The sequence below is a fragment of the Petaurus breviceps genome, unplaced genomic scaffold, assembly GCF_028583685.1.
Source record: "Petaurus breviceps papuanus isolate PSGF00001 unplaced genomic scaffold, PetGlider_PUasm1.0 90683, whole genome shotgun sequence".
NCBI lineage: Eukaryota > Metazoa > Chordata > Mammalia > Diprotodontia > Petauridae > Petaurus > Petaurus breviceps.
Genome location: NW_027187308.1, coordinates 3,429,837 through 3,456,103, shown reverse-complemented (window position 1 = coordinate 3,456,103; position 26,267 = coordinate 3,429,837). Strand labels below are relative to the sequence as shown.

The following is a 26,267-nucleotide window of genomic DNA, read 5'->3' as shown; positions in this document are numbered from 1 at the left end:
ATATATATATATATATATATATATACAACTATATATCCATGTTTATTGCAAAATACACATTCTCTCTCCATATATATAAATATGAATATATATATATATGTAATGTTAGCATAATTTTTAAAAAATGATTTATTACCTTCTGATTTAAGTCATTCATTTCTGCCAGATTTTGATTTTCAAATTTTCTCCCCATTTTCCCCCTACCAACAGCCCCAAAATAGCAGACCCACAGGATCTCCCCTCTTCCAATCTGATCTCCCATATTTTTTCCCATACCCATTTCAACTTTTCCAGTGGATCTCTATATCTCAGTGCTTGAATACTTTATTTCCCAATTACATGTAAGATGGTATTAATAATAGTATATATATATATATATATATATATATATATATTTGAATATTTTATTTTAAAACTATCAATTCCAGATTGATTCCATCCTTTCCTTGTCACCCAACTTTACTAGGAAGATAAGCAGTTCAGTATCAGTTGTACATGTGTGGCTAATGCAAAACCATAACATAGTAGATATATGATAAAAGACTGAATATATTTCTCTCCCTCCTATCAAACTTCCCACTTGTTCTATCCTCTATTTTGATCCCATCCCCTTTAAAAAGTGGGTGCTTCAAACAAACTTCTCCCACAGCCTGCACTGCCTTACATCATCCCGCCTCTCATCCCCTTCTCCCCCTACTCTCCTAGAGGGTGAGATAAGCTATTCAGTGTGTATTTCATTCCCTCCTCAAGCCAAATTCAATGGGAATAAGGTTGACCCATTCCCTTTTACCTTCCTATTTGTCCCCTCTTTTGTAACCATTTTCCCTTGCCTCTTCTGTATGAGATAGTTTACCCCAACCTGTCTCTTCCCATTTCCTCTCATTATAATCCTCTCACCTCTTAATTTCACCTTTTAAGTATCATCCCTTCCTGTTAATTCATCCTGTGCCCTTTATCTATGTATACCTGTAAACATATATACACATATTCACATATGTATGCATTTGCCCATATACCTTCATATATATATGTATGTATGTATGTATGTATATATATATATATATATATATATATATTTGTAATCTCCTCAACTACTGAAAAAAGTTTGATAACTTACAATTATTGTTTTTCCATGTAGGAATGTTAATAGAAAAATATTTTGATATATTTCTTATGATTTCTTTTGCCTGTTTACCTTCTCATGGATCTCTTGCTTCTTTTATCTGAATGTCAAATTTTCTATTGAACTCTGCTTTTTTCAGCAAGAATGCTTGAAAGTCCTCTATTCCACTGAATGACCATATTTTCCCCTGAAACATGATACTCAGTTTTGGTGGGTAGGTGACTCTTGGTTTTAATCCCATCTCCTTTGACCTCTGGAATATGATATTCCAAGCCCTTTGATCCCTCAGTAGACAAGCTGCCAGATCCTGGGTTATCCTGATCATGTTTCCACAATATTCAAGTTGTGTCTTCCTGGCTGCTTGTAATATTCTCTCCTTAATCTTGGAATTATGGAAGCTGGCTATAATATTCCTGGGAGTTTTCTTTTTGGGATCTTTTTCAGGAGATGATCGGTGGATTCTTTCAACATCTATTTTGCCCTCGGGTACTAAAACATCAGGGAAGTTTTCTTTGAGAAATTCCTGGAGGATTATTTCTAGGTTCTTACTTTCATCATGGCTTTAAGGTAGTCCACTAATTTTTAAATTATCTCTCCTTCATCTATTTTCCAGGTTAGTGGGTTTTCCCATGAGATATTTCACATTGCCTTCTATTCTTTCATTTGTTTGGATCTGTTTAATAGCATCTTGATTTCTCCTAAAGTCATTAGCTTCCATTTTCTCCAATCTAATTCAGAAGCAATAATTCTCCTCAGTGAGCTTTTGAGATTCTTTTTCCTTCTGGCAAATTCAGCTTTTTAAGGCATTCTTCTCCTCATTGCCTTTTTGAACCTCCTCTGCCATTTGAGTCAGTCTCTTTTTTAAGGCATTATTTTCCTCAGTCAGGCTGTTGACTCACATTTCATAATTTTCTTGCATTGTTCTCATTTCTCTTCCCAATTTTTCCTCCGCTTTTCTTATCTGCTTCTTTTTTTTTCTTTTTAAGCAATTGGAGTTGGGTAACTTGCTCAAGGTTAGAAGGCCAGTTATTTCTGGGTGTGGTGCTAAGTATCTGAGCACAGATTTGATCCCCAGGTCATCCTGACACTGGAGCCAGTGCTCTTACTCACTGACCTCCCTTATCTGCTTCTCAAGGTCCTCTATGACCTGTAACCAGCTTGTATTTTCCTTTGAAGCTTTTGGTGCAGGAGTTCTGACTTCACTGTTTTCCTCCAGTTCCATGCTTTACTCCTTTTTGTCCCCAAAATAGGCGTGTAATGTTGGAATCTTTTGTCTGCTTTGTTTCCTTTGCCTCCTCATTTTGCCACTCAATTACTTGACTTTTGGTCTTTTTGCCACAGTAGGACTCTGACACCAGACAGGTGAGGTTTGGTCCCAAATGCTGGGATTTTCTCAGATGCCGGAGGTATTAAATGGTTGCCCTCTCTGATGTCTCCACGCACTCTGGCAAGCTGGACACACACCCCAGGACCTCCACCCTAGACTGCCATCCAGATCCAAGAAGGTTAAAGCAATAGCGATTACCCTGCAGACTGGTGCTCGGTCCCCCTACACTGTGCAGGCAAGGAGTTGAAGCTGCCACATGGTGCTGGCTGGCTGTGCCAGTGTCTCAGAGACTTCGTGACCCTGGGGCAAAAGCCATTCATTCCCACTTACTGGGTCCCAAAGTCCAGACTGCACTGACCTCTCAATTTGTCCTTCGTATTTATATGTTGATAAATCTGGAAATGGCCACAGCTGCTGCTGAACTGGAGTCGCTGTGGCTGGTGGATGGTCAGTCTCACCCTGGAGCTAAAACCTCTGCATGGGGCTGGGCTCAGCTCCCAGAACACTGTGCTGGTGGATTCCTTCCGGCCTGCTAGGCTGTCCTCAGTGGTAACTTAGCTTCTCTGTGTCATTTTGTGGGCTCAGCAGCTCCAAAATTTGGACTCTGCCCCTCTATTTTACTTTTATCCAATACCTTGCCCTTCTATTACTTAATCTACCCCACTCCAATATCCCTCCCTTATCTTCTCCCCCCTACCCTTCCCCTCATATTTCCATATTAATTTATAAGACTTTTATGTGTGTGTGTGTATATGTATATATATATACATACATATGTATATATGTATATATATATATATAATTGCCATTTTATCCCATTCCCATTAATCTAGGCACACTTCTATACCCCTCTAGTTATCTTATTCTCTCAACTAATTTTTTATAAATTTGGAAGAATTTAATTCTCTTCTAGATGTATATATTACATTCTCTTTAATCTAGATACGATATGAATAGAGTTCTCTCTAAAATCTCTTAGTTATCCTCTTCCCATTCCCTATCCCCTTCACTTTTGTTTCTTTTTGAATTTAGAACACTTTCACACACTTTTAAATAAATATGCATTGTAGAAGCATGACCCTCCAGTGGCTCAGGCTTCCACCTTCCCCTATCCATGTAAAAATGGGATTCTAAACAAACTTTGGAGCTGCAGAACCCACAAAATGACACAGAGAAGCTAATCTCCAGCTGAGGACAGCCCACCAGGCCTGCAGGAGTCCAGCACAGCACTCTGGGAGCTAAGCCCAGCCCTCCTCCAAGGCTTTAGCCCCAGGGTGGGCATGACCAGCCTCTGGCCAGAGGGACTCCAGAGCAGCAGCAGCTGTGGCCATTTCCAGATTTATCAACAAATAGATATGAAGGACAAAGTGAGAGGTCAGTACAGTCTGGACTTTGGAACCAGTAAGTGGGTGTGCGTGGCTTTTACCCCCAGAGCGAGAAGCTGCTGAGATGCTGGTACACCCAGTCAGTGCCACGTGGAAGCTTCAGCTCCTGGCCTGCAGAGTGTAGGGGGACCAAGCACCAGTCTGAGGGGTAATCGCTCTTGCTTTAACCTGCTTGGATCTGGATTGCAGTCTAGGGTGAAGGTCCTGTGGTGCATGTACAGCGTTCCAGAGCATGTGGAGAGCTCAGAGAAAGCACCCATCTAATACCTCCAGCAGCTGAGAAAACCCCAGAGTTTGGGACAAAAACTCCCCTGTCTGGTGTCAGAGTACTACTGTGGCAAAAAGCCCAAAAGTCAAGAAATTAAGTGGCAAAATGAGCAGGCAAATGAAACAAAGCAGACAGAAGATTCCAACATTGTATTCTTATTTTGGGGACAAAAAGGAGCAAAGCATGAAACAGGAGGAAAACAGTGAAGTCAGAACTCCTGCACAAAAAGCTTCAACGGAAATACAAGCTGGTTACAGGCCATAGAGGATGTTAAGTAGCAGATAAGAGAAGTGGAGGAAAATGTCAAAAGAGAAATGAGAACAATGCAAGAAAGTTATGAAATGAGAGTCAACAGCCTGACTGAGGAAAATAATACCTTAAAAAACAGACTAACTCAAATGGCAGAGGAGGCTCAAAAAGGCAATGAGGAGAAGAATGCCTTAAAAAGCCGATTTTGCCAGCTGGAAAAAGAATCTCAAAAGCTCACTGAGGAGAATCATTGCTTCAGAATTAGATTGGAGAAAATGGAAGCTAATGACTTTAGGAGAAATCAAGATGCTATTAAACAGATCCAAACAAATGAAATAATAGAAGATGATGTGAAATATCTCATTGGGAAAACCACTGACCTGGAAAATAGATCCAGGAGAGATAATTTAAAAATTATTGGACTACCTGAAAGCCATGACCAAAGTAAGAACCTAGAAAGTATCCTCCAGGAAGTTCTCAAAGAAAACTGCCCTGATGTTTTAGTACCAGAGGGCAAAATAGAGGTTGAAAGAAGCCACCGATCACCTCCTGAAAAAAATCCCAAAAAGAAAACTCCTAGGAATATTACAGCCAGGTTCCAAAATTCCTAGATTAAGGAGAGAATATTACAAGCACACAGGAAGAAACAATTTAAATATTGTGGAAACTCAATCAGGATAATCCAGGATCTGGCAGCTTCTCCACTGTGGGATTGATGGGCTTGGAATATGATATTTCGGAGATCAAAGGAGCTGGAATTAAAACCAAGAGTCACCTACCCACCAAAACTGAGTACCATGTTTCATTGAAAAATATGGTCATTCAGTGGAATAGAGGACTTTCAAGTATTCTTGCTGAAAAAAGCAGAGTTGAATAGACAATTTGACATTCAGATAAAAGAAGCAAGAGATCCATCAGAAGGTAAACAGGGAAAAGAAATCATAGGGAACTTATCAAATTTGAACCATTAACATTCCTATGTGGAAAAACAATAATTGTAACTGATGTAGACTTTTCTCAGTAGTTGAAGGGATTAGAAATACATACATACATATATATATATATATATATATGTGTGTGTGTGTGTGTGTGTGTGTGTTTATATATGAGGGTATATGGGCATATGAATACATATTTGAATGTGTGTATATATGTTTATAGATATACATAGATAGAGGGCACAGGACAAATTAACAGGAAGGGATGATACTGAAAAGGTGAAATTAAGAGGTGAGAGGAATATAATGAGAGGAGATGGGGAGAGACAGATTGGGGTAAACTATTTCATACAGAAGAGGCAAGGGAAAATGGTTACAATGGAGGGGAAGAATAGGAAGGCAAAAGGGAATCAGTCAACCTTATTCCCATTGAATTTGGCTTGAGGAGGGAGTTAAATACACACTAAACAGGATATCTCACCCTGCAGGAGAGTAGGGGGAGAAGGGGATGAGAGGGGGGATGATGGAAGGGAGGGCAGGCTGGGGGGGGAGGGAAGTTGGAAGCATCCACTTTTGAAAATGGAAGGGATCAAAGTAGAGAATAGCACAAATGGGAGGTGGGATAGGAGGGAGGGAAATATAGTCAGTCTTTTACAATATATCTACTATGTTATTGTTTTGCATTACGCACACATGTACAACCTATACTGAACTGCTTATCTTCCCAGTAAGAGTGGGTGACAAGGAAGGAAGGGAATGAATCTGGAATTCAAAGTTTTAAAATCAAATATTCAAATATATATATATATATGTGTGTGTGTGTACATATATATAAATATATACATACTATTATTAATACCATCTCACATGTAATTCAGAAATAAGATATACAGCCACTGAGGCTTAGAAACCCACTGGAAAAGTCGAAAGATGTATGGTAGAAAATATGGGAGAGCAGATTGGAGGAGGGTATGTCCTGTGGGACTGCTTTTGTGGGGCGGTGGGTAGGGGAAAAATGGGGAGAAATTTGTACCTCAATATCTGGCAGAAATGAATGATGTAAATCAGAAGTTAATAAAGCTTTAAGGAAAAAGAAAATAAATAAATATGCATTGTTACTTTTTTACCCATTGTCAATGAGGCTAGGGTTCTAGAACTAGCACTTACACTCTTTCCACATCTAGTTCTTCTGTGTTAGTTCTTCAGCTTGTACCTCATTTGTAATTTGTACTTAATAAGATAATTACTCCTTTTACCTTTTCCTAAACTCTTCTACTTTTTAGAATCACATAATACTCAGGTCTACCCCAATTTTTCTTTGAAACTACCTAATAATTATTAAAAATCTTAGACATATGTTTTACATCTCCTCATATAAAAAAGTAGTCTGTTCTTATTGAGTATCTTTTAATTAGTCTTTGATATATACCGTATATTTCTCTTGGATCTTTTTATGTCAATTTTCTATTAAGTCCAGGGTTTTTTGAAACAAAATCTGAAAGTCTGATAATTCATTGGATGTCCATTTGTCTTTCATTCGGGATTATACTTAATTTTGCTGGGTATGATATTTTGGGCAAGAACTCTTGTTGTTTTGCTCTTTAATTATCTAGTGTCCCAAGACCTACGTTCTTTTATTGTAACTGCTGCATCTTAAAAGATTCTAACTGTGCCTTTACTATATTTGATTTCTTTTTGTGCACCCTTTGTCTTTGCCTTTGACTTCAGTCTTTACCTTTTCAACTGGAAACTTCCTGAAGATCACATCAATGACAATCCAATGTTGATTTTTATGACTGGAAGAGCTTGAGTTCATAGAAATACTATGAGAACTGAGGCTATACCAGGAGCTATGAGATGGATCATCAAGAGAGGTGGCCTAGGCCCAGAATATAAAAAAATTTGGCATGACTATAAAGCAGTAATTGAATCCAGTATCTAATAGGTAATGTCTGAAAGTGTCCTTGGAAGGAAACAAAGCCAGGAGAACAATGTAAGCCCCAGCTTTTCTCTGATTTTTTTTTTTTACCTTTGCCTTTCTTCCACCTTTTTTTTTAAAACCTTGTTTTCAGTGTTCTAAGTCAGGGGCTATAGATGGATATGACCATCAGCATCATTTCCCTTATCATTTTTTCCTGACCTTTGAATGTGTAAGAATGTTCTGGGATATGAATTACTTACCTGGAGCTCTGAAACAATTTACAATGCATTTTGTCATGTTAAATAAATTAGATGAATAAGGAGAGTTGATTGCCTATGTAGTCCAAACCTGTGTCACTCATTGGGAATGGAACATTACAGATGTGGAAAGGGGGTAGGAAAGGGGAATCTTGGATTTTCTAATCATCTTCTAAAAACTTGGAAATATATATATATATATATATATTTATTTATATGTGTGTATATACATATATACATACACACACACACACACATATATATATATGTATATATATTATTCCTCTAATACAGATTCAGAAACCAGTCAGTGTGGATTTACTGCATGCATATAACTTCAGAAGGTTCATGAAGAAGGCTCAGCACAGTGATTATGACAAAACACCTTAGCAGATGTCTTTAATATAATACAAAAAGACATAAATATGTAAAAGTACTAAGTGTTAAGATTCATAATTACTAATTTAACTGATAAACACACACACCTCTTAGGGAGAAAGTTTCACTAATTCAGGCTAAATGGAGAGATGAGCTTAATTTGTTGAAAAGTACAAATTATGGAATTTCCGCAAGGTACAGTCATATCTTTGAAACCATATAAAAACAGACTCTATTTGTAATTAAATAAAATTGCTTTTATATAAACTTTTAAAGGACTTGAGCCCCTTAAAATATTTTATCTTAGGAGATGGAGTCAAGCTGGAAGAGTGAAAGCAGGGAGGGAATCACCTAATCTCTTCCCCAAATCCCTTCAAATATCTTTAAAAATTGACTTTAAACAAATTCTAGAGTGGCAGAAGCCACAAAGAGACTGAACAAGGCAAATTTCCAGCCCAAGACAATGTGCTGAGAGAGAAGAGCATGCCAATACAACACCGGTCCCCACAAACCAGAAGCAGGCCTTGGGGGTGACTGAATTGACAGTAGCAGTGGTTGTGGCAGCGCTGGCATTGTCCTGAAGCTATCAGCCCAGAGACAGAATGTGTCAGAGTCACCTATTTTGAGATCCAGGAGCCAAAATGAAAGAGTAAGCAGCAAGTTGCTCTCACCCTACCTTATTGACCCTGAAAACCCCAGGAAATTTAGCCCTGGGAAAAAATCCTGAAATAGTGCAGCCAACAGAAAGAACAGGTGCAGCGGATTTTTAGTTTAGGAGGTTATGGAGATTGAGGTAAAAGTACCTCTGGCTATGGCTGAAGGAAAACAACTCATCTAGCCAGTGGGACATCCTGAGCCCCAGGGTGGTGGAGCAGACAAGCATCCACACCAGGTACACACCAGCTACCACCACCAGTTCCAGCTCCGCACCAGGTAAGCTACAATCCTCTAGCTGCCAGCACCTGAGGCCCCAAAACACAAAACCATTAATCAGGCCCCAAGTTCCCAGCAAAAGAAACCTAGAACTGTGGATCCAGAAGCACAGATCAACTTTAAGAGCAAGAAAAAAGGCAAGCACCACGAGCAAAAAGCAACAAAGAAAAACAATGAACATAGAGAAGTACATCAGTGAAAAGGAAGGTGAAAACATAAATTCAGGAGAGGACAACATTATCAATATACCCACATCAGAAACCTCAAAGGGGAATATGACCTGGTCACAATCCCAAAAAATATTATTTGTAGAGCTCAAGAAGAATTTTACAAGTAAAAAAACAAAGGGAGAAGAAAAATTCAACAATTACTTCAAAAAATACCATTGAAGAAATGGAAACAAGTACAACGAATAAAGCAAATCCTTAAAAAGTAGAATTGTTAATGAGAAAGGAGGTACAAAAACTAACTGAAGAAAACATTTTGTTAAAATTTAGAATTGGGCAAGTGGAAGCTAATGATGACTTTATGAGATATCAAGAATCAAAGAAAAATATAAAATTAAAAATAGGAATAAATGTAAATAAACCTCATTGGTAAAACATCTAACCTGAAAAATAGATCTAAGAGAAATAATTTAAGAATTATTGGTCTATCTGAAAATCTTTCCTTTTAAATTTTGTGTTTATTTTCAGTTTACAACATTCATTTCCACTATAATTTGAGTTGCAAATTTTCTCCCCATTTTCCCCTACCCAGCAACCCAAAACAGCGATTCCACTAAATACCACCTCTCCCAATCTGCTCTCTCCTATATCCTCCTCCACTGCCCCTCCGACTTTCAAGTAGGGCACGGGGGATCTCTCTGACTCAGTGACTGTATTTCTTATTTCCCAGTTGCATGTAAAATAATAATAATTTTGTGTGTGTATATATATATATATATATATATATATATATTCAAACATTTGTCTTGAAAACTTTGAAGTCCACATTCTTTCCCTTCCTCTGTCATCACCCACCCTTACTGGAAAGATAAGCAATTCAATATAGTTTGTACATGTGTAGCCCTGCAAAACATTTCCATTGTGGAAATATTGTGAAAGACTGACTATATTTTTCTCAATCCTATCCCCCCCCCCTTGTTCTATTCTCTACTTTAATCCAGTCACTTTTCAAAAGTGTGTGCTTCCAACTTCCCTCCCCCCAACCTTCCCTCCCTTCCATCATACCCCCCCCTTTTGTTCCCTCCCCACACAACTCTCCTATATGGTGAAATACCCTCTTTAGTGTATGTGTCATTCCCTGCCAAAGCAAAATTGAATGACAGTAAGGTTCACTCATTCCCTTTTGCCTTCCTGTTCTTCCACTCCATTTTAAGGGCTTTCCCTTGCCTCTTCTATATGAGATAAATTACCCCATTCTGTCTCTCCCCATCTCCTCTCATTACATTCCTCTCTCAGCTCTCAATTTCACCTTTTAAGTATCATCCCTTCCTATTGAAATGGTCCTGTGCCCTCTATCTATGTATACCTGTAGACATATATACACACACTTACTTATGTTTTCATATGCCCATATACCCTCCAATAAAGACTTAAATATATATATATATACACACACACACATATATGTGTATGTGTGTACATATGCACACACATATACACATTTCTTCCTAGCTGCTTATAATATTTTCTCTTTGATCTGGAAACTCCATAACCTGCCTATAATATTCCTAGAAGTTTTCTTTTTGGGATCTTTTTTGGAGGTGATCTGTGGATTCTTTCAACCCTTATTTTGCCCTGTGGTTCTAAACCATCAGGATATTTTTCCTTTAGAATTTCTTGAAGTATGATTTCTAGATTCTTTTTTTGATCATGGGTTTCAGGTAGTCCAATAACTTTTAAATTATCTCTCCTTTATCTATTTTCCAGGTCAGTGGTTTTTTCAATTAGATATTTCACATTGCCTTTTATTTTTACATTTGTTTTTTTCTGTTTAGTAGTGTCTTCATTTCTCTAAAATTCACTAGCTTCCATTTGCTCCTATCTATTTCTGAAGGAATAATTCTCTTCTGTGAGATTTTGAGATTCTTTTTTCCATCTGGTAAATTCAGCTTTTTAAGGCATTCTTCTCTTTTTTCAGACATTTTTTGCCATTTGAGTTAGTCTATTTTTAAGGTGATCTTTTCTTCAGTCAGGTTGTTGGCTCTCATTTCACAATTTTCTTGCATCATTCTCCTTTCTCTTCCCAAGTTTTCCTCCACTTCTCTTATTTGGTTTTCAAAATCCTTCTTAAGCTCTTCTGTGGCCCGTAACCAATTCATCTTGGAAGCCTTTGGTGAAGGAGTTCTGACTTCACTGTCTTTCTACTGTTCCATGCTTTCATCCTTTTTTACCCAAAATAGGAGTCTAGTGTCGGATTACTCTGCTTGCTTTGCTTCCTTTGCTTGCTCATGTTGTCACTCAATTATTTGACTTTTGAGCTTTTTGCCACAGTATATCTTTGATACCAGAGAGGATAGATTTGCTCCAATCACACGGATTTTCTCAGCTGTTGTAGCTATTAGTGGGGTGCCTTCTCCGAAGCCTCCCCACCATCTGACACCCTTGTCATACACCACAGGACCTCCACCCATGATAGCATTCCAGATCCAAGAAAGTTTAAGCAACAGTGATTACCCCTCAGACTGGTTGTTTGGTCCCCCTACAATCTGCAAGACAGGAGCTGAACCTGCCACACGGTGGTGGCTGCACAGCAGCAGTGGCTCAGCCACTTCTCCCTCTAGGGCATAATTTCCAGACCATACTCCTGAACTCCTGCTTCCCAAAGTCCATACTGCACTGACCTCTCACTTTGTCCTTAGCATCTATTTGTTGATAATTCTGGAAACCTCCACAGCTAATGGTGATCTGAAGTTCCTGAAACCATAGCCGGTGGCTGGTTGTGGCCCCTCTGAGACTAAAACCTTATTTACAGATGGTCTCAGCTCCCAGAGCACTATGTTGGCCCCTTCCTGCTGGCCTGCTGGGCTGTCTTCAGTGGAAGTTTAGTGTCTCTCTGTCATTTTGGGGGTTCTGTAGCTCTTAAGTTTATTTAGAGTCATTTTTTACATGAAATTGAGGAGGTGGAAGCACGAGCTATGCGGAAGTCCTGTTTCTATTCTTCCATCTATATATATATATATATATATCAACATCTTACAAAATATACCAAAATAAATTCAAAATGGGTACATGATTTAGATTTAAAGTCTGACACTACAAATAAACTGGAAGAACAAGGAATAATTTACCTGTCAGATGTATGGAGAACTAAAGAATTTATAACCAAAGAAGAGATGGAGAATATTATGAAATGCAAAATGGATAATTTTTATTACTTGAATTGAAAAGTTTTTGCACAAAGCCTATCACACAAAGATTACGAGTGAAGCAGAAAACTGGGAAATCATTTTTACAACCAGCATCTCTGATAAAGGCCTTATTTCTAAAATACATAGAGAACTGCTTCAAATTTATAAGAATATAAGTCATTCTTCAATTTATACATGGACAAAGGATACAAACGGGCAATTTTCAGAGGAAGAAATTGAAGTCATATGAAAAAAAATGCTTGAAATCACTCTTGATTAGATAAATACAAATCAAAAAAAAAACTCTGAGGTACCACATCAAACCTGTCAGATTGTCTAAAATGACCAAAAAGGAAAATTTTAAATCCTGAAGAAGAGGTAGGTAAGTTGGAGTTGTGAGCTCATTGAAACATTTTGGAGAGCTATTTGGAATTATGTACAGAGAGCTCTAAATGTGTGCATACCTTCCACCCAGAAATAACTAATTATAAGTATGTATAACAAAGTGATCATACAAATGAGAAAAATGACTCATATTTACATAAATATTTCTAGCAACTTTTTGTATTGGCAAAGAATCAAAAATTGAAGGGATTCACATCAACTGTGAAATGACTGAACAAGTTGTCATATATGAATGTAATGGAATACTATTGTCCTATAATAAATGATGAGCAAGTAGATTTTAGAAAAACCTGGAAAGACTTACATGAACTGATATTGAGTGAACTGAGCAGAACCAGAGTAATACTATATGCCGTAATAGCTACATTATGCAATGAATAACTTTGATAGACTTATCTCTTCTTAGTAATGCAAGGATCCACAACAACTCCAAAGGACTCATGATGGAAAATTCTGTCCACATCCAGAAAAATAACTAGGCAGTCTGAATGTATTTTTAATCATGTTATTTTTTCTCTTTTTTTCTTCTTTTTTAATTTCTTCTTTCTTATGGCTCATCCCATCACATATAATTCTTATTTATCACATGAATAATGTGAAAATAGTTTCAGTATGAATGTCGTTGTGGAGCCTCTATCAAATTATGCACAGTCTTGGGCTTGGAGCATGGGAGGGATGAAGAGAAAATTTGCTACTCAAAATCTTATGGAAGTAAATATTGAAAACTAGACATAAATTAATTAAATACATATTTTATCTAAAATTTTCAAATATTTATTTTCTCAGTATTGTGTTGTCTGATTTCTTTTACTAAGGAAAATAAAACTTTAGCCCAAAACTTTTATAAGTTGGCACAAATTCTGAATTAATATACTTCCTCTCTTTGTATTATTTTCTCTCTTCTTCAGGCTATACCTATTCTGTTAAAGAAATCTAATGGGTCATTCATTAATCTTAGTTCTAAGCCAGAGATTTTATGAAGCATATACTTGTTTCTCTGCAATTATTTCTTCCAGTCTATTCCAATACTTCATTGTGATAGAGAAGTGATTGTAAATACTTAAAGTGTATTCCAGTGGAACAAGAAATCAAGTACATACACATATGCGTTAACCCATATGCATTTATACATGATACACCCCTACATCTGTACATATATCACATATATGTACATATATATGCATGGACATACATTTCTATGTATCTATGCCTATATCAAATATCTTTTTAAACTCTGAACTTCACTTTGTATATAATCAGGTAAAAAGTTGACTGTGTGTGTAGAAACTATCATATTGATAGTATTCTGAAATTTTTGGTTTTAACAGTGCTTATGGTACTGAGAGATTAAATTATTTTCCCATAGTCACATTAATTTCCTTAAGACAGGAAACTGAGGAAGGGAATCACTGTCTATCTCATATACAGTTCTTCACTCCTGAACTGTTTATCTGTCTGCCTCTCTTTGCCTCTGCATCTCCCTCTCTCTTTATGTCTCTCCCTTTCTCAACTTCTCTCTTTTCTAAATTTTTATGTGTGATTATTTATATATTTACCTCCTATTCTCCCTTTACTGAATTATATGCAATTTGATTTTATCCACATACAAATTATTTATAATTATGTATATTTTTGTATGCTCTGTTTATACAGATAAGCGTGTGTATATTCCTTTAGTGAAAGTATCCAACTGCTATGCAGATTGAGGTTACTCAGAAGTGGAGAAATAAGAAATTAAGAAGATTTTGAAAATTTGGGTCACCATCTGTTATGGAGGAGTTCAGATACTGAGCTCAGTGTGATGAAGGAATTTAAAATGTTCTAATTTATTTGTCCCCTGGAGAAAGGGCCACAGCAGGTGAGAGTTGAAATTTAGATGTCCCTGGCGTTAAGGAAGGTCAAGTGGGAGGCCTCAATATTAGCAAATTCTAACTGTATAGAAGAGAAGGAAGTGAATTGCATTTTGACTGTGACACAAGTCTTTTGTAGCCTGTGTATATACTCTTCTCACAGGCAAACTTCATGACTTGATGTAATGTCACTTGTTCCTGATTTCTCACTATCACCTTTGGCCTAGGTTCCAACAAGTCATCTTAGACTTTCCCCCACCTCCACTTTCTACACTTTCTTGATTCCTATGAATAACTCAGAATTATCCTTTAAGTGTTTTTAATCTTTTCCTATTAAACGCTATATTATATATATGAAGTACAAGTTATAGATCTAATAGGAAGTTTTACAATTTATAAAGGTTTTATTTATTTGTTTTGTTTTGGTTTTGAGTTAATTATTTTGGTCCCATATGCTAGTTATAGTGAAAGGCTTCTTTTTCTTAACTCCACTTTAATTTGGATTGGCCACATATCTTGCCATAGCATGTACTTTGTATCAGTTAACTCACTCCTTTCTGGCCAAGAAAAAAATTAAATTACTTTTTTGTATGTTTGGTTTTGTTTTTCTGATGGATTTAGTTTACCAAGAAATCTAGGCATCACAATTCACCTATACTTTCTTTCTCCAGTATCCAACTCTGGGCATCACAGGGTCTGTGCCACTTTTACTCCTCTTATACTTTCTCTTAGTTTTGTTGTTGTTGTTTTGAAAGAAACATAGAGTGGTTCTTCATCTCCCTATATTCATGGGACATTTGTTTAGAAAAATAATGTCCTTGTTCACTGACTTTATAAGCAAGCAAGAAAAAAAACCTTAGCTTTCTGATTTCAGAAGTTTTTAATTATCTCCTACATTTTTTTGTTTTAGAAATATGGGATCAAAGATTAAAGTAATATGTGAATATAGTATGTGGTCTTATATATTATACTTATTTGGTAAGTGTATGTTGATTTAAATTGAATTTACAAATAGAAAGAGATTTTTTGGTCTCCTAATCCAAAATTCTTCCTTTTTTTCTAGATTCAGAGAATCTGGTTTCAAATCCTACTACTGATTCTTTCTATATGACGTTGGACAAATGACTTAACTTCTATAAATTTCAATTTCCTCATATATCTCAGGTAACAAACATTTATTAATTCGATGTGCTATGATACTATGATAAATGCTAGGTTCTATGATGAGGGCTAGGGATTCAAGAAAAAAGAAAACAATATGAAAATAACTATGAACTTTCAAGATATAAATGGTTTAAATGAAACATAAACTCAGAGAATGTAGACTGGGGAAAGGTGGAACCAGGGAGATCCTCCAGGATAAGGCAGGATTTGAGCTGAATCATAAAAAGAAGCCTGGGAATCAAGGATTAAAGAGTGAGATGGGGGTGGAGGGGCCACACTACAGGCATTGGTGACAGTAAGCACAAATGTACAGTATATAGAGATAAAATGTGGGTGCATGTGTGTGTGTGTGTGTGTGTGTGTGTGTGTGTGTAAAATAGAGGTGTGGGCCAACATTGCTTACTCGGAATTTGTGGAGTGGAAAAAACAAAGTTAAAAAATCTTTGGAAAGGTAGAGAGGACCCAGATTGTAAACAACATTGGATGTCAAATAGAGGACTTTTTGTTTGAGTCTAGAGATAATTTGGAGCCATTGGAGGTTATTGAGTAGGTAGGTAATATGATTAGACCTGTGTTTCATAAGATCTCTTTGGCATCCAGATAGAATAGAGTGGAGAGGGATTTAAGGTAGGGAAAACAAATAGAAGTCTATTGTAGTACTCTAGGTGTGAGATGAAAAAAGTTTCAACAGGGTTGGGGTTCATATGAGTGGAGAGTAGATAAGAAATGTGGACATAACAATATTTGAATTTTTTTTTTTGTGGTATGAGTGGAAGTGAGGAGTTGATGATAATATGTAGACTATTTGTCTGCTTAAATGGAAGCATGGTGATATCCTTGACAGCAAGAGGAAAAGTCAAAAGAAGGGAGTGTTGGTAGAAAGGAAATAAGTAGTTCTTTTTTGAATATGTTCAGTTTGGCATACCAGTGTGCCATCTGATTCAATATATACAAGTATAGTTATTGGTCTCAGACTAGAACTCAAGAAAGAGATTAAGATTAGTCTCATCTGAAAATCATCTGCATAGAGTCAATAATTCAACCCAAAATAACTAATCAGATCATCAATTGATATAAGATAGGAGAAAAAGAGGGAAGAGGGTCCATGATTGAGACCTAGGGGACACTCAAATTTAGAGGGCATAACTTGAGTGAGGAGCCAATAAAAGAAATTAAGGAATGGTTAGATAAGTAACTAGGAGAACAAAGAGAAAGCCAAATCATTTTTAGAAATCTTCAAAGACAAAAGACCATCAAGGAAGAGAAGGTTGTAAAGAATGTCAAGGACTGGAGAGATCAAGAAGGATTAGGACTCAGAAAATGTTTTTAGATTTGGTAACTAAGTGATTACTGGTAACTTTGGAAAACACCATTTAAATTGAATTATGAGGCTAGAAGATTGTAGAAGATTAAGAACACAGTAATGGGAGAGAATGTGAAGTTATATAGTGCAGTCTAATTTCTCATGGAATTTAGCATCCTTTAGGGAAGGAGAAATATAGCAAGATGGTCTGCAGAAATGTTGAGATAAAGTGAGGATTCTTTCAGAATGGACATGCTTATAAGCAACAGGGATGAATGGAGTAAGATTGTAGATTATACAAAGAGTGAGGATAATATTAGGGACAAATTGCTGGATAAGACAGGAGAGGATAAAGTCAATTATCCACGTATATTGGGCTGACCTTGGCAAAGAGAAAGACTGCCTCTTTATGTGACACAAAAATGGAAAAGGAGTTAGTGGGGCATAATATTTGAACTGTTAGGAACAAAACCTGATGGTTGGATCTGATGAGCTTACAATAACTCATTTTGAACTGAAAGTTCACCCCAGTGTCACATATCACAGCCCTTTAATTTGATCAGTGAGGAAACTGAAACTCAGATTGTGTCAGATGTCAGAAGTGGGGTTCAAATCCAGTTCCTGTGACTACATAAATTGGGAGGGTGTGGAAAGGGGAGCTCTTGATTAATGTTTTAATCTGTTTAAGTATAAGGAAAGATCCTTACCAGAAAGATTGAGGGGATGGGTGCCCTGTGAGGCTTGAGGAGAGATGAGAAGTTTTGGCACATATACTTTGGATAGTGGGATAATGAATCAATTAGGAAATAAAATAATGGTTTCGTTGCTACTGTGAGGGCCCATATTAGATAACAAATTTGTAGTGGATCCCACCAGGTTGGCATTATTTTATTATTTTATTCAGCTCATTTCAGGAGCACATCAGTAGAAGTAAAGGAGGATTTTGCTGTTGGTGATCCGGGGTTGGGATTTGTCAAAGTATCACTGGTAATAGCACAAAGACGAGATTCAAACTGGAGGTTAGTTATACTTGTTCACTTAGGATCAAAATCACTAAAGGAATGGTCAGTAAAAAAGTGAAGAGTTGGGAAATAACTGGGGGGGGGGAACAAAATGGATGTCACAAGGAGGATAGAGAATAGATTTATGGATCCTAACACAGAAAAAAGAAACAAATGATAAAAATATTTTGATCAATTAATAATAATTTAATGTATATTATATATGTATTACATAATAAAATAAATTAACTTCAAAATTCATGACCTTGCAAGTTTAATACCCAAGGGTGATGGCAACATAAAGGGGCTGAGAGTAAACTGATTTAACTCAGTATAATATAATTTGAGTGCAGTCCTTCTGTTAATTATCTCTAGTTTATTCTGATATATATTTGCATATTATCTCCTCATTCAAGTGTGAGCCCTTGAGACTATATTTGTCTCAGTATCCCCAGTGAATAGCTCAGTGACTGACATATAGTAGCTGTTTAATACATGTCTACTTATTGAAAATATCATTTCCTTGTTGAAAGTAACTTTTAAAATAAAAAAAATACTATTTTCATCTCCAGAATGTAGTATTATACTGTGCACTTAATAGGCATGTAATAAATGCCTAATTAACTAAAGGGAGGGAAAATCTTGTCCTTGTCCTTTCTAGAATCTCAGTTTAAATCTCACTATTGCCTGGAATGAGTAGATAATTATAGACCTGCAGATGAAGATTTCCATAATTCATAGGAAACACATTTCTTACAGAGCTTTAACAGTAACGGAGTTAATTGCTATAATGGTTACAAAACTACTAGACTGCCAAACCCCTCTGTCTTTTTTCCTTTTGTTCTTTTTGCTGTCTAAGTGTAGCACATTGATATTATATTGTATACATATATGTGTATATATACATATGTGTATATGTATATAAAATATATACCCACATATACATATATATGTGTGTAAATATCTATATCTATAATAAAGGTAAAAAAAAAAGTTTCCTCCTGCCTTACACCTGATGATCATCTTTCTGGCTTATAGCAGGCAACCTTATAGTCTATTTTCCAAAATTAGCTAACACAGAGGTAGAATTATGAAGGGATTAAAAGATAACACTAAGAGGTATACCCAAAAATTGTTGACTTTTGCTCTTGGAAAGTTAAAAGGTGATTTGTAACATTAAGGAAAATCAAGCATACACGAGGTTTGAGGACCCAAGGAGAGTGAAATATAAGGTGCCAGGCTCCAAAACAGGATACTCAAATGACTTACTTTTTTTTTTTTGCTTTGAGTTCTGTAACTAAACTGAAGACTCAAAGTTTCTGAATGCCATTTTTTCGGGAATAAAAATGTGGCTTTGTAGGAGACTTTAAAAATGTATACAAGACCCTTAGGCTTCAGCTTCTGCCTATAAAAGTCTCCTTGTGTAGATGCATGTAAATAAACAAGGAGAAAAGAAGGATTACATTTCTCTCAAATAAAGATGGATTTTTTTAACATAGTGAAAGGATTAGAGGCTTAATAGAGTAAGCTATGAAACTTTCAGATTTCAAAACCTATGGGAAATACTATGAAACTCATGAAGGCCCTATATCATCAGACATAGAACATAGCAAAGGCTGTGGTGAACTTTTAGTAACAAAACCTGAGGTTGGATCTGATGAGTTTACAATTACTCCTTTTGAACTGAAAGTTCACCCCAATGTCATATATCACAGCTCTTTCATTTGATAAATGAGGAAACTGAAACTTAGACTAAGTGTCAAATGTCAGAACTGGGGTGCAAACCCAGTTCCTCTGATTACAAATCCATTACTCCTTCTACCTTATTGCCTCCTTAGAGCAGCAGATAATCGATTCTAAGTGCAATTTTAGAAAATACAAATGCCTTGGAAAATTTAGCTCACTTTAAGGTCTGGAACCATTTATACTTTCCATACCTTCTTACCACAGGATGATATTTTTTCTAATGATTATATTAGCTTCTTAAGGCATATATGATTTCTATAATCAATTGAGTTATTTTAATGAAAAATGCAATTCACTTCCTGGTCAGTTCATGAAAATGGATCAAGTGATCAGGCACCACTATGCTAATTCGAGTCAGGACTGATTAGGAAATTTTCTTTACATCTTCTACTTTTCCTGCTGAGATAAGAGACACAATTTTAAATGGCAAAACATCAGGACCAGACTAAACAGGGATCAGCAATTAATTATGCTGGCAGAGGAAAGCAGATGTTTTTTGAAGGAGTTTGACAAGAATCCATCAGTATTCATATTGTCTTCATTTTAATTTGTGTTATATGTTTTCTTCCACAACATAGTTCATATTTTTATTACTCACTGTGGTATGGAGGTGACCTTGGGTGCTAGGATGCTATACCCTGAGCCTAAGCTCTACTCAGTCCAATTGAACTGTTTAGACTTTAATGACAAGCCTGGCAAAAGATAATACGTCTCTCCTCCACAGGCCAGGGTATCTGAGAAAGGGACTGCCTCACAGAGGTATGTTTGTGTGCTTATATATTGACAAAAAACACATGCAATACATACATGGATGTATGTGAATATGCATACACATGTAGAATGCATGCATTTGAGGTGCACACACGTGTAAAATACATATACACACCTGTATCATCTCTGTCTATATTCGAATCTGTGTCTATATGGATAGGGATTTCACATGTGGCTTCATTAGTATAAGATGAAAAAGTTACCACACTTAATGTAAAATTGTATTTAATGTAATGAATTTGAGAGAGAAAGAGAGAGAGAGTTGCTCAATTATTTCACTTATCTCTGACTCCTTATGATCTCATTTATTTATTTGGTAAAGATATTGGAGTGGTTTGCCATTTCCTACTCTAGCTCATTTTACAGATGAGAAAAATGCATCAAATAAGATTAAATTACTTTCCCAGGGTCACACAGTTAATTAGTGTCTAAATCCAGATTTGAACTCATAAAGATGAGTCTTCCTGACTCCAGGTCCAGCACTCTATCCACTGTGACACCTAGATAGATAATTAGATAGATAGATAGATAGATAGATAGATAGATAGATAGATAGATAGATAGATAATTAAATGTCAGTAAGTTTATTTCATTCATAATTGTATAGTCCTCTGTCTTTTATTTCATGTATTAAGAAAATATTATGAGTCCATAGGTTTTATCAGACTGCCAAAGGGATCCACCACCAACACCACCATCACTAACATTTATGTAATACATGCTATGTGCCAGACTGGTGTTTTATAAGTATTTTCTCATATGATCCTTTCAACAGCCCTGGGAATTTAATACTGTTAGATTGTTTTACAGATGAAGAAACAGAAGCAAACAGGTTAAGTGATACACCCAAAGACAAACAGCTAGTAAGTGTCTGAGGCTAGATTTGAATCCAGGTCTTCCTAAACTCAGATCTAGTGAAGATCCAACAAATCAGATACTGGACTTGTGATTTCTTTAGCACAGAGAACTTCCGCTCTTTACCAATGCAGGGTGACATATTTTCTGAAAAGTTTAACCTTGGAGATTTGCCTAGAACACTGAGATATCAAGTTATTTGTCAAGGGACAAATAGTATGTTTCAGAAGCAGGGCATGAACCAAGTACTCTCTGGCACTTAGGCTAGTTCTCTCCAATATTCCATGCTGCCTCTCACATTGAGAGACAGATGAAAGGCAGATAGATAGATAAAGATTTGCTCCCTTCTAAAGCATAAAAGGGGCTATGATCTACAGTGGTGCAAGGAGTGCCCACACTGAATAAATCACAATTCCTTGAAATAGTGTAGGAAATATAAATCAGCTAGGAACAAGTGCTTCTGAGTACTAAAGAGAGGGGAAAAAGGGAGAAAACAGTTTTCAGAAAACAAATAAACTAAAAACCCCCACATTTTTCTTTTTGTAAAAAACACATTGTATTCTAGGTTGAATTGAAATTTCTGTACTCATAACATGTGATATATGTCAATGATTTGCAATAATACTTATTGTTTATATTTCTATATAACCATTTAAGATTTGCAAAGTGTTTTACATACATAATCTCATTTGAGGCTTACAAGAACCATATGAGACAGGCTCTATTATATTGTCATTTTATGGAAGAGAAAGTTAAAGAACTTAAGTCCCACAGGTAAGTAACTGTTTAAAGTAGGATTCAGACTCTGGCCCTCCTAAAGTCAAGCTTTCCTGCTAGTAAAAACCACGTATTTCAATTTTTATTATTATCATTTGGCAATTATAACCTGAACCCAATCTATTTTTCCAGAATCACGGATAACTCTTCTTCACATATTATAGTCAAACTTATATGCTTGCTGTTCCTCACACATGCAACTCTATCTCCAATCTCTATACACAGTTCTTAGCCAATCCTGGAATGTACAATTTCCTTTCCTCTCTCACTTAGATTTTCTATATTCTTACCAGTTCCTCATAATGCCTTTCCTAATCTCCGTAGCTTCTGGTACCCCCATTCCTATAGATATAGATATGAAGATAGAGAAATAGAGACAGTTATATGTTATAAAATATATTGGCTAGGTTATATGTATTTATGTAATTACATACGTTATACATTATGCTATTGCATATATATAGTTTATGTTATGTTACACATAATGAGATCTTATACATGTTATCTCACTTTACTGCAACATGTAAGCTTCTTGAGGGTGAGAAAGGTTTTCTTTTTGTCTTTTTTTTCTTCATCACAATGTCTGATACATAGTAGGGGCTTAATAAATACTTATTGTTTGTTCTCAATGCTTCAATAGATTTCTGATTTTGATGTGAATTCTGCCACCAACATTTCAGACTATAGTCCATTCATCCTGTTGGACTTTGTTCATGACCTTCTATAAACCATCCAAATGCATCTATTCAACTTGCTGGCAGTCTTCAGGTGTAGCTGCAAATATGGATAGAATAGTTATGCAATACGTGCTTAGTTACGATAATGTTCAGCATAACTCTGTCTTCCATAATTCTTTGTTTGTAATGAGTCATGCTCACTATGTGCCTTTCCATTGCAATCCATGAAATAAACACATATTCAACATGCCTCTCAGTCATTATTCTCCAATGGGAATGATATTTCTAAGAAATTGGATGTTTCATGTCCTTTTATAAAGATACATTCATTCCCACTTAATCTAGAAAATAATTCAAGTGAGTCTTGTTCTACAGTAAAACAAGGGTAATTAAGTCACTTGATCATAAAGTTGGGACTGGAGGAGACCACCTTAAAGATGACCTAATTCAATCACCTTGTTTTACATATGGAGAAATTAAGGTCTCAAGAGATAGGATGACTTACCCAGTAACACAGGTAGCATACAGCCATGTCTCTAACTCATAGCCTCTGATTCTCGATTCTATTATATTTCTATTTTATCACATTACTCTAGGCTTCAAGGTGCCAAACTGTAAACATATTATTTTATTTTCAAATTCTCCATGTATGACAATTCTGCAGAGAAAATACAGAATGATACAAAAGACCATTTAATTAAATATTGTCCTTTTGGGTGACACAGGTTTGAAGGAGGGCATATTGATCTTAATCATCATGAGGTCAGTAGGAATAATTAAAGCTATAAATTTGCTTGACCACTTAGCCATTTGGAAACACTGCCTTCAGAGTCTCTCCCTAGACTCCACCACACTGGGGCTGTTGAGCCATGATGCCATTACCTTAGCCTCAGGCACCCTTTGGGGTGTCTGCACCTCGGAGCCTCAGCGTCATTGCCCCAGACCCAGACCTTGTTGAGGGTCTCCTGATCTCCGGCTGCACAGGATTGTGTCAATAACACCCACTGCCCACAAGAGCTGGCTGGTCAGTGGGAATATTGTGGCTGTTATTAGAGGCATGGTGTTCAATGAAGGGTTCCCCCCATCTTCAATGCCTTAGAAGTGCAAGACAGGGAAATGAGATTGATTCTGGAGTTCCCCATTATCTGGATGAGAGCACAGTATGAACCATTGCTATGGATTTGTACTGACAGATTGATCAAAGGGAAGAGGGCAGATTCTGGTGCTCCAATTAAAATCCCTTTGGGGCCTGATACCCTAGGAAGAATTGTGAATGTGATTGGAGAACCTATTGATGAAGGGGTTCAATACAATAAAACCAAAGAGTGGTGCTATTTATACTGAGGATCCTGACTTCATAGAGATGAGCATAGAGTAAGAAATACTGGTCATTAGCATCAAAGTTGTGGATCTTTTGTCCCCATATGCCAAGGGTAGTAAAATTAGTCTATTTGGTGGTGCTGTTGTAGAAAAGATGGTATTGGTTATGGAACTAAGCAGCAATGCTTCCAAGGCCCACAGTGGTTCTTTTGTTTGATGATGTTGTTGAATGAACTGAGAAGGCAAAATCTTGGACCATGAGATAATTGAGTCAGGTGTCGTCAGTCTGAAGGATGTCACTTCCAAGGTAGTGCTAGTATATAGCCAGATGAATGAACCATCTGACACTCTGACTCAGGTAGCCTTGACTGACCTCACTGTGGCTGAATATTTCAGAGACCAAGAAGGTCAAGATGTACTGCTTTTCATTGATAATTTCTTCCAATACACTCAGGCTGGCTCAGAAGGTATCTGCTTTACTAGACAGAGCCCCCTCTCCTGTCAATTAGCATTTTGGCCACTAATATGGGCACCATGCAGGAAAGAATTACCACAGCCAAGAAGGGTTTTATTACCTCTTTGAAAGCCATCTATGTGTCTGCTGATGACTTTACTGACCCCACTCCTGTCAGCACCTTTTTCCCACTTGGATGGTACCACTGCACTGTTCCAGGCCATTGCAAGCTGGGCATTTTCTCTGCAGGGGATCCTCTGGACTCTACTTCCCAGATCATGGACCCCAACATTGCTGGAAATGAGCAGTATGATGTTATCTGAGTTGTGAAAAAGATTCTGCCATTCTATAATTCCCTCTAGGACATTATGACTATCCTTGGTATGGATGAGTTATCTGAAGAAGACAAGTTGACACCGTCTTGAGCCCAGAAAATACAGCATTTCTTGTTACAACCATTTCAAGTTGCCAAAGTATTCACAGGACATATGGGGAAGTTGGTAACCTTGAAAGTGACCCTTAAGGGATTCCAACAAATCTTGGCAGGTCAGTATGACCATCTCCCAGAGCAAGCCTTCTATACAGATGGACCCATTGAAGAAGCTGTGACAAAACCTGAAAAACTGACTGAAGAGCACTCATAAGGAGTCACCTTCATTGGCCATGCATTCTTCAATTTCACTAGTCTGAGTAAACTATACAAGAACTTTCACTGGAAAATCTGTGTACTGTCTAAATAATATTTAAGCTTTTGAATAAAATGTACATCTTACAGCCCCTACCCCTGCAAAAAAAGAAATAACTGCCTTGAAGTCACTGTAACTTATATCTACTTTTTGTCCCTTACATGTGAAATAACTTGGAGAAAGCCACATAAGCCACTGGTGGTTAAGTTTCTGTAATGTAATGCCAAGGAAAGGCAACTTCCCAGGTTCAAAATACCAGCATAGGTGCTCTCTATTTTATTTAGTGACAAACCAAGAACAGAGAAGATCAAAACATGACATCATTCAAAATACAGCATTTACTAAGGTGATTAAATAATCTCCAAGGACTACCCCACCCCAGGACCTTCCATTCATTCAATCAATTACAAAGTCCCTGTTCTAAATACTTCTCCACCCCTAGGCTATACTTTCATTTGGTCCACCACAAAACCCCTCTTCTCAAATGGAGATTAGTTTCCAAACATAAGTAAAATACCTTCATTTGTCAATCACAGAGCACAATAAGGTCAAAAGTTCCCCACCCCTGGATCACAATTGAGTCTACCCCAGAGTTACATCAAGTTTAAACACAGCACTTAATACCCAAATGGAGGTCTTTTCTTCATCTTGACACGAGGCAAGTTCTCAGCAATCTTAGTTCCTGGGGAGACAAGGCTTAGCAAGGCCATAAGATACATTGCCAGTCCCTTCATGAATTTATCCTCTGTCTGTAGAACAGTCCTAGAACCCCTGAACACATTAGCAAAGCCCTCTCCCAGGATTTCTGTAAACATACAACAAGAAAATCCTTCTTCAGGGCTTCTGAACCAACAGAAAGGCTCCCAGACCCCTGCAACAACAGCACTGTCCTTCACCAGTGGACAGTATTCATTCTGTCTGCCGGACAGTCTCCAGACCCCTGCAACAACAGTACTGTCCCTCACCAGTGGACAGTATTCACTCTCTGTCTGCAGGACAGTCTCAGGCCTTCTTAACCAAATGCCAGGTTCCAGGACTTCTTCAACAGGACAGTCTTTCACCAGTGGACAAATCTGGCAAAATAACATCAAAACAGACAGACAAAGTACCAGCAAAACAGCCAT

At 36.9% G+C, this 26,267-nt stretch overlaps 1 long non-coding RNA gene and 1 pseudogene across 2 annotated transcripts in view; both read left to right on the top strand.

The window, feature by feature from the left end:
- Positions 1-26,267, top strand: part of LOC138143996 (uncharacterized) — a 259,778-nt gene that overhangs the window by 160,657 nt on the left and 72,854 nt on the right. For both annotated transcript variants that reach the window (XR_011163839.1, XR_011163838.1), the window contains exon 2: positions 15,453-15,553. This is a non-coding gene — a long non-coding RNA (uncharacterized lncRNA). The remainder of the gene's footprint in view (positions 1-15,452; positions 15,554-26,267) is intronic.
- LOC138144049 (ATP synthase subunit beta, mitochondrial-like) lies at positions 21,969-25,101 on the top strand (annotated as a pseudogene).